Source organism: Notamacropus eugenii, chromosome 2 (genome assembly GCF_028372415.1).
Source record: "Notamacropus eugenii isolate mMacEug1 chromosome 2, mMacEug1.pri_v2, whole genome shotgun sequence".
Classification (NCBI taxonomy): domain Eukaryota; kingdom Metazoa; phylum Chordata; class Mammalia; order Diprotodontia; family Macropodidae; genus Notamacropus; species Notamacropus eugenii.
The window spans coordinates 446,810,891-446,825,100 of record NC_092873.1 but is presented as its reverse complement, the minus strand read 5'-3'; positions in this window follow the sequence as shown (position 1 = coordinate 446,825,100).

Below are 14,210 nucleotides of genomic sequence, written 5' to 3'. Positions count from 1 at the left end.
ATTTATGAACTCACTTTAAGAAAAATAAAGTATTAGACAATTTTAGATAAGGTTTCACAAATGAAATCCTATGAAAGTCTAGGAGTTCTTTCTTTCTGATAAATCAAGTTCAAATAAACCCATGGAGACTGACTGTCATTCCAAAATAGCAAAAAGAAAATAACTTCCTGAAGGTAGGTGACCTATTGTCCACCTCAGAGCAGCTACATATAGTGCTATAAGGCCATCAGTAGTCCCTGAAGTCTCTTTTAGCATAAAGACAACCTTTATGCTGTCAACTGTTAGAATTATTTTGAAAGTATTATATAAGCCCTTTGCTCACAAGGAAATATTTCTGTCATTGAATATTATTGACATTTCTTTGTGAAATAGCATATTTTCCATTTGCTAATATAAAAAACCATAAATAAAAATGTGGAGCATTATTAATCTAGAGTTTAGAATGTCGATGTTAAATCAATTCAAATATCAAAATATTTGAATCCATTATATGTCAATATTATATTAACCTCCCAAATTATGTAATATCTTTTTCCTCTGAAGACCAATAACATTGTATCATCATAATTTGCTCACATTCTAATTTGCTCTATTTTATCACCATAACAGAGAGAGAGAGAGAGAGAGAGAGAGAAAGAGAGAGAGAGAGAGAGAGAGAGAGAGAGAGAGAGAGAGAGAGAGAGAGAGAGAGAGAGAAAGATTAGAAATCACCTATCACCAAACACTTGATCTTTCCAAATGAAAAGATTTATGAAGGAAGGAAAATGTTGGCTTAGAATATCAACTTTGTATAAAGTGTTACAGATTCATCAGCTCCAAAAAAAGCAAAAAGCAAGAATTAATGAGAGGAAAATAAGGTTTTTATGTTTTTGTTTTTTTCTTGGTTAGAGACACAGCTAAGGAATGTTAACCACAGGGCAATTAAAGTTGAATCAAGAAGGAATATGAAAAACAGATAAAAATAGAAAAGGTCTGTAGAGATTTTTTGCAGCAATTTTGTTTCCCACTATTAAGGGCAATGGAACTACCATAATTATACTCTCACAAAATAGTTCTGGAAGTCCTGGATAGCTCCAGAGGAAGTAGAAATGCCATTGAAGAAAATAAAGAACTGGACTAGATCAAATATCGCCAGAGAATGCCTTTGCTACGGAAAATACCAGTTTCTCTGAACTCTGTCTTCTATTCTTGATCATTACCTAGTTTGATTGTTTTATCACTGACTAACTTTCCCACCCTTTAACCTGGGATAATTCCCATTTGCTGGTTTTGCTACCACTCATATTCTATTGGACAAAACTGGAAGAAATAATGAAACTGTAGGATTGAGTCTGCTACAGATATACACTACCTAATCTCAATTGGGTCCTCAACACATCAAGACAATCCTACTATGTCTCTATAATTGATTCCTTATCCCCCACATTAAAGTCTCTGTCCAGACATCTTTTGACTCAATGTGCTTATTCTAGCCTTCTCTCTACTATCTTAATGGAGAATGCCACTTGATACTTCATTTGAAAATTGAGGTCATTCACAAATAACTCTCTCTTCTCCATTTATTTTCAACCCAGATTTTTCTATCCTTATTCACACTATCACTCTCAATTACCTCCTCCTTCACTTCTGTTTCTGTAATGATGTGGCCCTTGTGCTTACCAAGGACAAACCACCCCTTCCCTATATAATTCCTTGATTACATCCTCCCCTGTTTTTCTAGATCATTTATGAATTTATGTCCATACTCTCTAATCTTCAATATCTTCTTATATATCAGTTCCTTCCCTGATAGCTATAAACATGCCTAAAGTCCTGCCTTCCTAAAAACAAATTCACCAGATCTTATCATGCTCACCGAATGTGATATACCCCATCTTTTCCCCTTCTAAGCTAAACCACTTGAAAAAGGCTATTTTGATACATCCCAGTTCTTTTCCTCTCACTCCTCTAAACCCTCTTCAATTTGTCTTCTAACTTTATGATTCAATTGAAATTGCCTTCTCCAAAATTGTCAATGATCCCTTAATTACCAAACTAAATGAGCTTTCTGTAATCCTCAATTTCCTTTAACCTGATTCAGCATTTGACACTGTTGGCAACCACCTTCTATTCCTGGATAGTCTTTCCTCTCTCAGGTTTATATAGGTAAGTACAGTTTTCATGTAAATAATGAAAGCATTTTACAGGAGATCACTGTTATCTTAGTTTTACTTAACTGTTCTACTTTGTCACAAGAGAGGTCTAATGAAATGAGAATTAAATTCTGTAATGTGAAAATAAAACACAACAATTAAACTAGAAACAAAAGATCAATGAATAGATACAAATCAGAGTCTCAGAGAATAGGCAAGTGGCATCACTGGTGAAAGTAGCAAATTTATTAAGATTACAGACCCAACTAAATTTCTGAGTAATCTACTTTTTTTTAAGTTAGAGTATATATCATCTCTACCTAATTAAACAAGAGCTCCATATATAGTATTTTGGTTGTATATATCATGTCAGTATAAAAGGAATTGAACTTTGAGTTAGGAGAGTTCAAATTATGCTTCCGATCTTTACTGGTTATATAACCATAAACAAGACATGAGTCTCTCTAAGTCTCAGTTTCCTAATCTATAAAAAGGGGGGGGGGGGGTAAGACCAGTAGTATTTATCTCAGAAGATTGTTGTTATGATCAGACAATATAATGTAAGTAAAGTATATGTATGTAGCTTGAGGGGTAGAGTGGTAGTGGAGTGGTGAAAAGTGGTTTTATTAGTGTAGGAAATCCACTGTGTAGAAATTCTAATCACTTGTGTGAAATGATAACTTATTTATAACTTATATATTGAAAGAATTACAAAGACAGAGAATTTGGCAAGTTATGTGACCTACCCATGGTCATATAGCCAGTATATATCAGAGTTATGACATGGACCTAGGTCTTCCTGACTCCAAGATCAGATCTTTAGTCAATATGTACATTGCCTCTTTCCCAATGCCTAGAAGACTGCCTTGAACATAGAAAGTACAACATTGAGAGAAAGGTGGTTCAGTGGAGAAAAAGGTGGAACTGGAGTAGGAAAATTGCAGTTCTTATTGAACCTTAGATATGTACTTGCTAAATGACCTGGGAAAAATCATTTAACCTTTGTATGCCTCAGTTTCTTCCTCTGTAACATAGGGATAATAATGTCACTTACCTCACAGGGTTGTTGTGAGGCTAAGAACAGATAAGGTATGAAAAGTGCTTTGGAAACTGTGAAGCAGGATTTCCAGTTCCAGGAGCCAAGATGGTGGAGTGATTGGTAATTGCTATCTCCCTGCACTTGTTGACCTTCACAAGCCCAGAGAATATCCTCCTGGAAAATACCCTGGAACAGTGGGAGCAGTAGAAGTCTCTTAGTCCATGAGGCTAGAAAAATCACTAAGGAGGGTCCCTCTTGCTGTGGCTGAAGGAGACCAGTGCAGGACCACAGATGTCCCAGACAGCCCCACCTCAGAAAACTGGGATAAGAACTTGAGCCTCAGGGAGTTGAAACCCACCATTGCAAACACCAGGACTCCAGGCATGCCTAGCACCCCAGGGGAATCAGGAAGACAGTAGCACAGATGGAATCACCAACCGCTGAGCTTGCCTATGCTCTAGCTCAGCAGAGGAGACCTCTTGTGACCAGACCACCCTTCCCCCACACTTATGCTAAATCTAGGGTAAATCTGAAGAAACCCCAGAAGACCTCACCTGGCCTCTGCTTTCCAACACCAGCCAGCTCAGCACCAGGTAAGCTGCAGCATTTTAGCTTCTAGCTGAAATAACCAGAGGCTACAACACACAAAGCCTCAAGTTTTAGGCACAAGAACTGTGGGACAGAGCCTGCTGCACCCCAGATGCAGAGATCCACTTTAAAAGCCAGGAAAAGAGTGATCATAATGAGTAAGAAGCAAAGCAGAAAAGACCATAGAATCTTTCTATGGGGACAAGGATGAAAGCACAAATACAAAAAGATCAGCATTGAGTCTGTACTCCCATCTGAAACTTCAGAAGGGAATATGAACTGGTATGAAGCACAAAGGGTCTTCTTGGAAGAGCTCAGGATGGATTGTAAAAGCCAAATTAGAGAAATAGAAGAAAAATTGACCAATGACTTTAAAAACATGAAAAAAGAAATCACAAATGTATTTAAAAGGACAATTGGAGAAATGGAAAAGGAAGTACAAAACCAAACTGGAGAAAATAACTCCTTAAAAGGAACAATTAGACAGATGGAAAAGGAGATGCAAAAGTTAACTGAAGAAAACAATTTGATAAAAGTTAGAATCAGGCAAGTAGAAGCTAATGAATCTATAAGATATCAAGAATCATTCAAACGGCAACTGTGAGGCACCATGGTAAATTCTATCATTAGTAGTAGTAAATATTCATTAAATAATTCACAAATTTAAACCTTCCATTCATATATTTCACAGTGTTTGGCACACATTCAATTGAAGCTTGAAATTTCTTGATTCATTTAATGGACATGTATTAAGTACCTATTATGAGACACTATGTATGAATTCTATAATGTGGCTTGTGCTATTTCTTGTGCCTTTTAGAAAGAAATATAAAGAATTTCAACACATTGGAATATATTATTTTGATTCTTCATTCATTTCACTTTTAATGTTGCTATAGAAATGAGTCACCAAGGTTGTTAAGGAGAAGAAAAAAATGCTCTTTATTCTAAGTAAGCCATTTTCTGATGTAAAAGGTCTAATAAGGGAGGAAAGGATTTTTTTTACTGTGAAAAGAAAATTGGTAAATAAAGGTCATTGGAGGAAGCAGGAGCTCTCTCCTGATGCATGGGTGACTGACAAGTGTTTGTATTACTGTGAACATAATATTACCAAGTATAAGCACTAATTTTTTAAAGCTGTCTAAAAACAAACATTAAGTCTGATCTGTACAGTGAAAAATAACTATTTTGTTAATGCATAATCTGATGTTAGCATTATCAGTAATTACTTAATGTCTGCCTAATCTCTTCTCTGTAAAGCATCAAAACATTTACTTTAACATTGTTTATTCTATTTTAATATTAAGGCAAACATGGTTTGTTTTGGCCTTTGAGTAGTTAAAATTAACTATTTTCTGATCTGGATAAAATATATTACCCATAGGCAAATAATGTGGGCTGTGCTAGATTATTCCAGCAAAAGCAAAATCATTTTTGCCCAGTAGAAACTCATAAATTTTGGAAATTTTCAATTTATATCAGTTCTGGGGAAAGAGTAACTCATTCCATAAACCTGGTCATCCAGTGCAGCTTAATTTATTTATTGTTTTAAGGTTTGGGAAAGACTGGCTTTATTTTGTGGGGCTTTTTTTGTTTGTTTGTTTTTAAGATTTATTTATTTACTTTTAGATTTTGACATGCATTTCCACAAAATTTTGAGGTCCAATTTTTCTCCCCATCTCTCCCCTTCTCCCACTCCATAACACCTTGCATTCTGATTACCCCTTCCTTCAATGTGCCCCCCCCTTCTATCACACTCCACACTTCCTTTATCCCCATCTTCTCTCTTTTCTTGTAGGGCAAGATGAATTTCTATGCTACATTACCTATATTTCTCATTTCCCAGTTATATGAAATAACAATTCTCAACATTCACTTCTAATACTTTGAATTTCAACTTCTCTCCCTTCCTTCCTCCTCACTCATCCCCACTGAGAAGGCAAGAAATTCAATACAGGCTATATGCATGTCATATTGAAGAAAACTTCCATAATAGTGATATAGTGTAAGACTAATTATATTGTCCTCCATCCTACCCTGTCCTCCCTTTTTATCTGTTCTCTTATTTGACCCTGTCCCTTCCCAAAAGTGTTTACTTCTAATTACTCCCTTCTCCCATTTGCCCTCCCTTCTATCATCTCCCTCACCCCACTTGTCCCCTTCTTCCCTACTTTCCTGTAGTGTAAGAGAGATTTTCATACCAAATTTAGTGAGCATGTTTTTTTTCCCTCCTAAGCCATATATGAAGAGATGAAGCTTCACTTTCCCCCTCTCACTTCCTCCTTTTTATCCTCATTTAAAGATTTTTCTTATCACTGTTATGAGTAATAGTCTGCCCCATTCCATTTTCTCCCTTTCTCCTCCCAATAGTTTCCTCTTTCACTCCTTAATTTTATTTTATTTTTTATGGATATCATCTTTTCTGATTCAGCTCAAACTGTACTCTCTGTCTATGTGTCTATGTGTGTGTGTGTGTGTGTGTATGTGTGTGTGTTTCTGTGTGTGTAATCCCTCCACCTACCCAAATACTGAGGAAAGTCTCAAGAGTTACAAATATTATCTTTTCATGTAGGAATGTAAACAGTTCAGCTTTAGAAACTTCTTTATGATTTTTATTTCCTGTTTACCTTTTCATGCTTCTCTTGATTCTTGTGTTTGAAAGTCAAATTTTCTATACAGTTTTGGTCTTTTCATCATGAATGCTTGAAAGTCCTCTATATCATTAAATGATCATTTTTTTCCCTTGAAGTATTATACTCAGTTTTGCTGGGAAGCTGATTCTTGGTCTTAATCCCAATTCCTTTGACTTCTGGAATATCCTATTCCAAGCCCTTCAATCCCTTAATGTAGAAGGTGCCAGATCCTGTGTTATCCTGGTTGCATTTCCATAATACTGAAATTATTTCTTTCTAGCTGCTTACAATACTTTCTCCTTCACCTGGGAACTCTGAAATTTGACCACAATATTCCTAACAGCTTCTCTTTTTGGGTCTCTTTCAGGAGGTGATCGGTGGATTCTTTCAATATTTACTTTGCCCTCTGGTTCTAAAATATCAGGGCAGTTTTCCTTGATAATTTTGTGAAAGATAATGTCTAGGTTCTTTTTTTTATTATGGCTTTTAGATAGTCCCATAATTTTTAGATTGTCTCTCCTGGATGAATTTTCCAGCTCAGTTGTTTTTCCAATGAGATGTTTCACATTATCTTCTATTTTTTCAACCTTTTGGTTTTGTTTTATAACCTCTTGGTTTATCATCATTAGTTTCCCTGAACTCCACTCTCATTTTTAAAGGACTATTTTGTTCAGTGAGCTTTTGAACCTCCTTTTCCATTTGGCTAATTCTGCTTTTTAAGGCCTTCTTCTCCTCATTGGCTTTTTTGGACTTGTTTTTCCAATTGAGTTAGCCTATTTTTAAAGTTGCTCTTTTCCTCAGCATTTTTTTTTTTTGATTTTCCTTTAGCAAGCTGCTGACTCACTTTTCAAGCTCTTCTATGACCTGAACCCATTTCATATTCATTTTGGAAGTACTAGAGGAAGAAGCCTTGACTTCCTCTGACAGTATGCATTGTTCCTCCTCATCTGAAAGGATGGAAGGAGATACCTGTTCATCAAGAAAGTAATCTTCCATAGTCTTATTATTTTCCCTTTTTTGAGCATTTTCCCAGCCACTTACTTGACTTCTGAATCCTTTGTCAAGAGGAGGGTCCTAGTGCTCCTCTCCACCAGGACCATGCTCAGGGCTGAGATTCAGATGAGCTGCTCAATTCCCACAGAGGCTTTAAGCTTAGCTGCTCAGGTAATCGACCCAGGCTGCTTCTGTGGCCACTGTACAGCCTAATTTATTCTTCACTTAGTCTCTTTTCTCCATTGAAATTCTTGATCAAAGCTTGAATTCACCCAGATTGAATTGGTTATCTCCAGTTCAGAAAGCCTTCCACTACATCTGATATTCCTTCCTCTGAGGACTTGATAATCTTAGAACCACAGATTTAGAGGTTAAGACATATCCTATCCCCTCATTTGCCCAAAGAATTTCAGTGATTTGCCAAGATCACACAGCTAGTAAGTATTTAAGATGGTATTTGAGCCCAATCTTTCTGACTCTAAGTCCAGCAGTGTTTCCATTGCATCAAGCTAAATAAAACTTTATATGTATATCAGTAAGCACCCCAACATACACAGAGGTGTCTTCTACCACAGGTTATTAGATCTGCATTCATAACTGCATCAAGCTAAATAAAACCTTGTGTGTATCAGATAGCTCATCTATCACCTATGTATAGATTATAGATAGGTGAGTTATCATGTATCTATCTAGACACACACACACACACACACACACACACACACACGCACACACACATACACATCACTCAAGCTTGATGGGTTGTCCATAAAATAAGTTTCTTTGCAAGTATACATCTTGGAAAGATGTTTGAGATAGATGTTGATCTGCACTAAGAATTAAATACAAAATGATTAGATTTTATGGCATCTGGAAAATTCTGTGGAACCCACTAATGATCTTCAACTACTTGATGTCATTAAAAAAAAAAATCTGATTTAATTTCTTTGGTACCAGTAGTCTTCTGGTGATGCTGTGTGTCTGTGAATCACTGAAAATTATGAACTTGGAAGCAATGAAACTTCAAATAATATAAAGGAAATGGGACTGTATGTGGTTGGCATAAGGAGAGTGATACATATATGTACATGTTTGTTTTTCTATCAGTGTGCCTATTAATTACTTACAATTTTCATTTTGGAAATAGATAAAGACAGATATCTTAATTATTTTACTCTAAGTAATTTAATTTATGGCAGTATCAGATAACGAATCAAAATTCCTGGCTCCTTGTTCAGCATTTTTTCTACTACATTATTCTTTCTCCTTAAAACAATGACAAAAAGATAATTTGATTATTCACTAGTCATCTCATGGTGCAAAGATTTTGTAACTGACTGAGGAAAATTTTACAATTTTTATATGACAGCAAATGCTGTGCCATCTTTTTTTTTTAATGAGAAACCAAATAAAATGTTGCTATCATTTGTATTTATTTACAGGAACTAAATAAATTGAATAAAAATTTTGAAATTATATATTGTAAAAAATAGCTTTATTTCCCTTCTAAATATTAGTTGTTGTTCAGTCGTGTCTTATTAAAAAAGGTGCTGGAGTGGTTTTCCATTTCCTTCTCCTGTGGATTAAGGAATACAAAGTTGAAACGACTTGTACAGTGTCACAGAGTGTTCAGTTCTAAGACCAGCACTGAACTCAGGTCTATCCTGATGCCAGGTCTAGGACTCTATACACTGAGCTACCCAACTGCCTCCTAAATCTTAGTTGAAAACGCAAATAAAAGAGAAAATATATAAGCAAGTAACAATGTGATACTTTTTAACGTTGTGCGGATACTTTGTGTCATTATTATGTGAAATGTGATATGCTAAAGAAGTGAAAATATATTGTAGGCAGTCCAAATTGTCCATAAATTGCCTTCCTAAATCTTGGATAAAAGCAGAACTGTATTAGTTACCCTATGAAAGACTGTAACATCTGGTTTGTTTACCAGGTGGCATTATTCTTGCAAAATCAATTTGGTAATCATTTCATTTCCTCTCTGATCAATGTGTATCATAATTTAGGAACAATAGTACTATCCCTATTTGTCCAGAAGGTGCTCAGTGCACAAACTAAATGATCTCATCCATAACTCAGCATCAGTGAATCATTGGTATTGACCATATCTGAACTGTAATTCAGATGATGATTATGAGGATGATAATGGTGCTATCTTCATAGCATTTTTTAAAGTTTTCAAAGCAATTTATAAAAACCACCTTTTATACTCCCAACAATCCTGGACAATAGGTGTTATTATCACCTCCATTTTGAAAATGAGGAAACTGGAAGTCAAACACTGTCACTCCCAACAACCATTGACATATGCAAAAATAGACTACTAAATGCACATGACATAGGTTCTCAACATATTCTGTAGTCACATGATTTATTGAACAAAGTGAAATGAGAATAAAAATATATCTGATTGTACCCACGAATCTGGTTCATTCTGACTCTAAGCCACAACTTTTAGGATTCTCTTAAGATGTACTTTAAATTAACTAGAAAATATTTTTTTTATTTGAAACCAAATCCTGATACCAGTTCTTGAAAACTCACATAAAAATGTCACATTCTCTTCTAGGGGAGGTCAGATAAGTATATAAAAAACCAAAATATTAACGCAGTTCAAGGCCAGTCAATTAAATGAGGTAGAATGAAGACTCTAAATACACAATGTTAATAATTTTACTGTCAAATCATTTTCAAAGTACTATGGATTTCCTATACCCTATTCAATAAGTTAATGAAAATGTTTCAAAACAATGTTTTTTCCCCCTTTCTCAAACAGCTCTCTCTCAAAATGCTCTTATCAGTCTACCTTCCCAGATGAAAACACATACAAACCCCCTACCCCATACAGGTGTGCTTACAAGTGCACAAAAATACACATACACAATCTTGGAAAAAAACCATAAAAGATGAAACATTTACAATAAAAGTGACTGTCCTGAGAATCCATCTCCTCTTTAGGCAAAAAGTAATTTCTACAATAATATATGTCCTTGCTTCTTCATTTAAAATCCATTTGTATATGCTATTTGAAGTGACAAATGGTGTTTGCCTGTGAGGTTAAAGTAGCCAAACTATTTAAGTGTAACATAACATTTGCAAGTCTTCCTGGTTGATGACTTAAAGAAAAAAAAAATATTGCACTGCCCCATTTGCTGCTGGATGAAATGAAGCATCTTTGCATTACTTCACTAAACCTAGACCTAACAACAAATCAAAATCTTCTGAAATAAGCTATGAGCCATTGAAAAAGTATTTTTTTTGTCCAGAAAAAAACACATTTAAAGAACAATTTCTGACAATTTCTATCTTTTCCAGTGTTCGAATAGATAATTTTGTCACAACTCTATGATACTATGAGAATACTGCCATTTTAAGTATTTTATTTCTGGTTACTACTATTTTTCTTTTTTGTGAATTCTCCTTCTACCAAAGCATATTACAATGCTTGATTTCCTTTCAACTTATGTTGCTGTCATGCGTTAAGGAATCTGACTCTTTCATAAACTCTTCATAAAGTCTCTACCCAATATTTGAAAAGGTTTTCCCTTTAACTGGTATATATCCTTTAGCATACCCATCTGTTTGTCATTTCTCATTCTTATTACATGACAAGTTTGTCTCTTTTTCTAGTGGTATATACCTTTAATATTTTGCAGTATACTTCTCAGAATACATAAAGTAATATTGGTAATATCATGCAGCTTGTTAAGTATGCCCTACTCTTCAGTAAGCTTTATTTGTGTTTTACCTAGGATGTTGCTTTATAAGCAGCCCTGTATTATGCTCAATTGCTGCTAAAAAGAAGAATTACGACGACAGTTTGGCTGTAAGGGCTCATTAAAATTACTCTGCCAATAGTGTTATAAAACAGAAAAAGAAATAGGGACCACTAAACTATACATAAGGGTCCTTGCTGGGTACATCTTGACTTAGAAAACCACATATTAACATTATTTATGTACTACTGTATTTCTTATTTATTTTGTTAAGTATTTTCTAATTACATTTTAATTTGGGGAAATGCTCAAAAGTGTTGCAGGTTGAAATGTAGCTGGTGGTCACGCATTTGATACCTCTTCTCTGCTACAGTTTCCCAAATGCAATCCAATCTAACCTTCTGCTCCAGTTAATTCTTTGATTAGTTCATTACCCATCTACAGAATATGTCTCATATAGACAAATAGATGAATTAGTCTGACAAATTGTCCAGTGTATAATCTATCAATGTGCAAGTTATATGTCATGATCAACATATTTTTATCAACTTGGTTTTTCCAATAAGGGGTAGATATAAGAATCACTTTTAAATTACCATGGAATAACAAATAAATCTTTTGTTATGAAAACACCATTTATTGTTTTTCATTTTGATATCAACAATCATCAATAAACTCAAACTTTTCCAATTTACAAAGAACAAGAAAGAATTGTACAATAAATGGTGAACTTGGATAATGTATATTTTGTTTGTATAATATAGCATATAATGTCATATAATGAGACATAAAATGAGACATAATATATGCATATTATATGTATTATATTATATCTGGAGCAATAAGAAGAGTAAATCACAAGTCTTACTGTCAAGCTGGTTACTCAGATGTCTGATAACAGATCCTTTCAGGGTTTTAGGGTTAACAATGAGAGGTGTGTGTAGGCACGGTTTATATTGCTTTATTTCTATATTTCATGAACCCCAACTGGTGTGCTTCCCACTATCATTATAAATTTCTATCAATTAGCCAGATAGTTTTTAGAAAGGAGTATTTATTAAGTGGCAAAGTAAATACATGCAAACTCTTCCACAAGTACATGGAGGACTGAAGGAAAAATGGGCTTAAGCTTAGGAAGCATATATGGCAAGGGGATAACAATCTATGGAATCCTCACTCTGATACTCTCTGGAATGTTAGAATTTTGCTGCTCAGTCCTTTGTAAATCTTAGAATGGACTTTCCTTATCTTACTCAGTCTATTCTCCCACTGACACAGTGGGTTATATGTGTGAGGGGTTGGCATAAACCTAGGTAGAGATGCAGTCCTCTCACCCTATGCATTTCCTTTTCAGGGGAAACTATTTTGTTTGACAAGTTACTTGAATTCCTTGGGTTCTGAGTTAGCTGTAGATGTTATAAAGACTCCAGCTCTGGGTTTTACAGATATTCCTGTATTATTAGGCTAAATTCTTTTGAGAACCTGCGATTTTCACTCAGAAAGCTCTATAGTGTTCCAGGCCTTAATGAAATTTGCACAAAGTCTTTTGCTTAAATGATATGGGAGATGTCACCACCAAATGGAAGTCCTTTTTTCATGTGGATTCTATTCTTGTCATGCTCCATGACTGCAGCAGGCACTTTTGATGGTTGTCACTGTATGACTCACTTGAAACAATCTTAGAGTATTGCAAAAAAGGATGTTAATTCTATCTAAAGGAGTCTTGTATAAAATTAACAGATACATGAGAGCCACATCCTTGGGAAAGAGTTGCGAAGGATGTATTTTATATAAAGTTGTAAGGCTTCTGGGTAATCTACAAGGCATTAGATTCTTTATTTTCTTAATCCTGAATTTTATCACCCAATGCATATGTGCAAATACTTATACATAAACATGTATGCACACATGTTGGGGCAGCTAAGTGATACAGTGGATAGAGCACCAGTGCAAGAGTCAGGAGGACCTGAGTTCAAATCTCACCTCAGACACTTGACACTCACTATTTGTGTGACCTTGGGCAAGTCACTTAACCCCAATTGCCTCATCCTGGGTCATCTCCAGTCATCCTGATGAAAAACTGGTGACTAGATTAAGATGACTCTGCAGGAGAAGTGTGGCTGGTGACCTGCACAGCCTTACCTCACTCAAAACAAAGTCAAGTGCAAGTCATGCCATCATTTCTCTGATGGCATGGTCTTCTTTGGCAATGAAGGATGAACACACACATGCACACATGTATGTGCATGTATACATGTATACATAATCATAGCTATATTATGAAAATATGAAAACTTTTATCATTTTTCATTGAAATAAATATATTCTGTACATGTATTTGTGCATGTATGCATGTGTGAATGAATGTGTATGTATATACATTCATAGATATTTGTGTGTATATATGTATTTTCTTTATGTATAACACTGTGCGTGTATTATGTCTACACATACATACATGCATGCATATATGCACATGTGTATATACTTTGTATTTTTCCTAAAATTTCTCTTCATTGTTCCCTTCAAGATACGTTTGCCTCTAAGGTACATTTATCTTCATTGTTATCTTTTTTGTTTCTGTGGAGCATGATCGAGGAAGAGTTTACTAAGTGTCTGATAAGATGTTATTGCTTGCTGCTTTTTGGTAGACAATGAAGCTAAATTCTCCATCTTCTGTATTTGACTTTCAAAAAAAACCTGTGAGTCATTGTTCCATTTAGCTACAAATTCCTTATGGTCATAAGTGATAGGAGAACTTTTCAAAGAATGGTTTACATTCAGAAGATTTCATAAAATGTTATCCAGAAAATGCAAGATAAAAAAAAAAAGGTAGAATATTTCTATAGCAAGAGTTGTGGATAACAAATTGAAAGCCCAAATATTGTACTGACAATCACACAGTATTAAAAGGAATTCAAGAAGCCTCTGTGTCTTTGGGCAAGTCCCTTATGGAGTGTGAAGACTGAGATGGTACAGATGCGTTGCTATGCAGAACACTGGAGACAGTGATCAGATCAAAATGTCACAGTTCCACTGAAGTATATTGAAATAGTGACATCTTGCAGGTCAGGCTGCAACTGCTGTAAAT